At 25.6% G+C, this 5318-nt stretch overlaps 1 pseudogene; it reads left to right on the forward strand.

Moving 5' to 3' along the window:
- LOC101496227 (phosphatidylinositol 4-phosphate 5-kinase 1-like) overlaps window positions 1-1057 on the forward strand; it is a 5521-nt pseudogene extending 4464 nt beyond the window's left edge.
- Window positions 1058-5318: the final 4261 nt, after the last annotated feature.

Below are 5318 nucleotides of genomic sequence, written 5' to 3' on the forward strand. Positions count from 1 at the left end.
CCTATAGTACTTTTAACTATTTATTATTTCATTCCACCTATTTCTCTATGTAATAAATAATTAAGAATAGGACTATGCTAATAAGTGCCCCACAGTGTCATGAAATTTGTGTATTCAATTTTTCAAAAGTTTAAAATTGATCTACCGACGGAGGTTGAGTCTAGCAGAAGTGGTTAAATTGTTTTTGTTTTGCATGGATCAAAAAATAATTTTTACTCTAATTAGGATGTAATTAGTAATTTAGATCCTAATTATACAAATACTTTATCCATAATTATAATTATTGATATTTCAGGGGACCTCTAATCCGGCTAGGAATGAACATGCCAGCTAGAGCTGTGAGAGTGTGTAGTGGAAGAAGTAGCAATTCTACTTCTCCTTCTTCAGAGATTAGTAGTAGTAGTAATGAGATATCGGATGTAATCCTCTACTTTGGTATCATTGACATTCTCCAAGACTATGATATTAGCAAAAGGATAGAACATGCTTACAAGTCACTACAAGTGGATTCAACTTCCATCTCAGCCGTTGATCCCAAACTATACTCCAAAAGGTTTAGAGATTTCATACATAAAATCTTTGTAGAGGACAAATGACACACATGGTTGGACAATTCAATGACACATACGACAAAGAAAATGTTCCAACCTTAGCTCATTGGCATCATCAAATTAAATCCATAAGATTGGTATATAATGGTTGTTGATGGCTAAATTTTTCTCATAGCCATTTCAATTATTAATATATAGGTGGGGGGAGAAAAAACTAGAAAACACTTATGTCAATATTTTTTCTTCTTCTTTTTGTAGTGGGGAGTGGTTGTCACAATATAGCTTATAGCTTATGCATATAAAAGTCACACGGCATGTGATGAGTTAATTTTTTTTAATTGCTTTTGTTGTGGATATAAATCCATTGTGGGGGTGTGGAAAAAGGGGTATAAGGCATCGAATGAAGATTCAAAGTTATTTAGCAGGGGTACAAATGTAGAGGGAGAGTTTTGATAATAGAATTGAACATATGTTTTTGTTGGACAAATTAAAAAAGTCGGTTTATACTTTTTTTAGTCAAAAGATGGTTTAGAATATGTTTGAACAATTGATCAAAAAAGAATATGTTGAACAAGAAAGATAAAGTTGACATAGGGGGCCCAAATTTGTCCCTCAAACTTCTTTTTTTCTACCCACTTTTGCGGTGATATATATATATGCCATAAAAAGAAGAGAAAGACGCAAGAAATCAAGTGTTGGATGTTTTGTCGTGTTTTATTTATTTATTTATTTATTTTATTTTAATTTAATTTTTGTCTCTCTTTTGTCATTGTACGAACAGCAGAATATTCCTCCATTTCTAAGACTATTTTTTTATATAATAATATAATGTTGTAACTCATACATTTTTAGTGTAGATAAATTAAATTTTTTAGTTCAAATTCAGATTTCTGCATGTCATATCTTTGCCGTTATCAAATGAACTTTACTTAAAAAATTTCTAAGACTCATTTTAAATTATGTATTGTATTAACTACTTTTTATTAAAACAATATTTCTTTTTATTTTACATTGGGGTTAAACGTTTTGTCACGATAATTGATGAAAAAAGTACAAAAGTTAACATGGTGAAATTATGAGAGTATCCTTAAATAACTAATGACAAATTTATTGTTATCTATCAAACTAACCAAGAGTCTTGTTGTTGTTGGGTAAACATTAAATAACTTAACAATCTTAATGACTAGCTCTCTATTTTTTTTTGTGGATGAAGAACTAGTTCTCTCTTTAAAGTTGTGGAAGTGTTTTGCCGACAAAAAAGTAGGAGGACCCCGTATGTTATTAATACGGATTTTATCTTTATATTAGTTATTTTTTTTCTTTTCAAACTGATTTTTTTCTTTCTCTTCTAATATTATACACACACTCGTTAAAAATAATGATATATGATGTTAACATACGATATAGATATTTTTTTATTCAAATAACACTTTTTTTAAAGTTGGCTTTCCTTATTCGTAGTTGAAATTTTAAACTATTTATTAATGTAAAAGTGGAAATTTTAAATATCGTTTTATCATAGAGCATTAGAGCACATGAAACACTTTAACCCTAACAATTACCTAACAATAACATGGTGGTTTTATGTCCTTTTTTTTTTGCCTATCCAAAAAATGTCCCTTTTTTCTTCTTTAGAACAATATCAAGACCAAGAAGCTAACAAAACGAGAGCGCAATCACATCAATGTGGTGAACCAGTGTATTTTAAAAAAAAGTGTGGACCAATGTGGCATCTGACCTTTACTGTTATGCATGTTATGTCTCAGCAATTTAATATTAAGAAAAATGATGGAACTTGTAAAAGAAGTCTCGTCTTTACTATCAACAAGGTCAGTCACCAACCCATATTTTGACAGAAAAGACTTGAGATATGAGAAATGAAAGCCCCACCTACAGATACCATAAAACCATAATATAAGATGTTATCGTTTTAAAATTTGATCAATAAAAAATTTAAATTTCTTAATCTTTCACTGTTATAATAATTGTATATTATTTTAAAAATAAATTGTATTTTTTGGTGATTTTTATAATAATAAAATTATATTTTTTATAATAATTTTATAATTTAAAGATTAATTTAAACTTTTAACAAAGTTAGATACTTAAAAATTAAATCTTACAAGTTCTAAAACCAGAGTTGTGATTTACAAAAATAAATAAATAATAATGATATATCGGAAGGAAAAAAAATGCAAATAGATTTAATTTAGTAGAAGTTTTGGTGATTTCTAGAAGATAAAGTGATAAATAGATTAATGATTCAATTTCTATTTTAAATAAAATTAATAATTAATTATTAACTTCACTCGCTTAAAGAAAAGAAAAAGTAAACTTGGTTTAGTTATTTAAAGTTAGTAAATGATTAATAAATATAAAAACAATATATTATAATTTATTAACTATTTATTGAATATAATTAATCATAAATTTTTAATAATTTTAATCCTAATTTAAATGTAAATATTTGAACATAAATCGTAATTTATGAATATTTATATATATTTAAATACTTAAAAATCATATATTTAATACTATAATTAAACGCGTGAAAATTATAGTTAATAAAATTTAAAATTATAATTAATTATGTAAAGTTGATAGTTAATGAATTTTATTTATTTATTTTAAAAAAATAGTTAATGAGTTGAAACCATCTATTATTTTTCAACTTAAAATTACTTATTATTTTTTATTTGTAAAAAGATGATAAATATCAAATAAATTCAGACAAAATTGCAATATTTAAAATTTAAGATGATACAAAACATACAATCTATTATATTTATTAACCATATATATGAATTTCATTACTATCAAAATTTTCGTCAAATATCATTTTTTTAGAGTGATAGTGTCTAGTGTTCATCAGTCATTACTACCAAAACTGAAGTGGAACAACAAGATAGAGAGGTGGATTTATACTAAGCATATATACTGACACATGTGAATTTGGCCAATTCACAATATCAAGTTTCTTTACTGTGAGAAGTTGAATATTGAAATCACAATTACGATTTATTTATTTTTAAAAAAATTTAGGCTGTTATCTTGTTTAACTCTAATAAAAATATAAAATTCTTTAACCTTTACCTCAAACTAAATGAATTGTGATCCAAAACTATTATTTTATTAAGTTCTAAGATGTTATTTTGTTTGTTAAAATTACAATAACACGTTGTAATCTTGTAAAACTCATCGATAATTTACATGTGAAATAGTTTCTATAGTTTATGAAATTACGACCAAATTATATTGAGATGCAATGTTTTCATTTTTGGTGTACAATCAACTTGAGACAGTGAGCTTTGAACCTTACACCTCAGTACATATTACTCAAATCCCTCACATGTTATCACTAGATCAATCCTAATGGCTTTATTGAAAGAGAAAAAAATTGTAATCGAGTTTTACATTCAGTTCAATAAAAATTAAGTAATTGATAAAAATGGTTATAATTTATATACATTTATCAAAATGATTAGTTCACATTAAACGATTATGTTAAATTACTTTAAGCCATCGCAGGATAACCATTGCAACTTTATTAAAATACAAGATTGAGAAATACAACGTAAACACAGGCTAAATCGAGTCTTTCAAATTATAATTTTTTGGTTTTCAATACTTTTTTATTAAAAAACTCTTGATCTGATTCACCTACTTAAATAGATAGTTAACTCTCATAATCTCATTCCAGTACATATCTCATACTTTCATTCTATCAAATTTATTCCAGTATACAATTCTTATGTATTTCTTATAATTTATATTTATAATTTTATGTTAAAATATCATTCAAAATTTCTATGGGAGATGAATTGAGTTTCAGCGAGAGACTAGATTGAACTCTAGGTTCATTCCATACAATTTCTTTCATCACCTATTTACCAAGTTCCCAACGCAATATGGCATACTCATTCAAGGCTACCGAAAAAAAAAAACCTTTTCAGGTATATTTAAGCTTCAAAACAAATAAAAATATTTAAATAATACAATGAGTAAAATACCTCACAATTATAAAAAGAAACTGCCATTGACATGTTTAATTAAAATATTTACATATTAGAACTCAAGAATGATAGTATTTAAATAAAACTGCTGTTAATATTAAAAGGTCTAAAAAATATATATATTAAAAAGGCCCTATTTTTTATTTTTTTATTTTTATCAAGGCCTTGCTCTAGTGTTTACTTTAGGCCTGAATAGGTGTTGGGGGATCTTGCAACATGGCTTCAGCCTGGCTCTATACATCATACATTACTGAAAGTTGCATATTTTGTCTGATTTTTTTTTTGAAATACCTCAAAATATATTGAAAATCAGGCCTCTAAATGGGCCCTAGGATGACATCTGGTGGATTCAGGGCCCAAATATCAATCCGTCCCAAATCAGATAGTAGAAAGTTGGATTTCATATTGCTGGTTTAAATTTATACTTCTTATTTAAAAAATTTATGTTTAAATTTATTAAAATATCTTTAACTTTACGTAAAAATAAAAAAATATAAATAATTTTTTTCTCACAAAATCTCTTATTAAAAATTTAATGAACGAAATTTCTAACAGTTATTTTTTAATTTATAAATTTTACTTTTAAAATTTCTAGAAGTTTCAACTAGAAATTTGAAATTTTCGGTAGTAATTATCAATACTAAAATTTTTAAATTTTCAGTATTAAAAAATAAATACCAATAATTTTATTTCTTCATGAAATTTATGGTACAACTTTTGTTATTTATTTGTTTTTAATTTTTTTTTACATTTA

The sequence above is a fragment of the Cicer arietinum genome, chromosome 6 (genome assembly GCF_000331145.2).
Source record: "Cicer arietinum cultivar CDC Frontier isolate Library 1 chromosome 6, Cicar.CDCFrontier_v2.0, whole genome shotgun sequence".
Taxonomy (NCBI): domain Eukaryota; kingdom Viridiplantae; phylum Streptophyta; class Magnoliopsida; order Fabales; family Fabaceae; genus Cicer; species Cicer arietinum.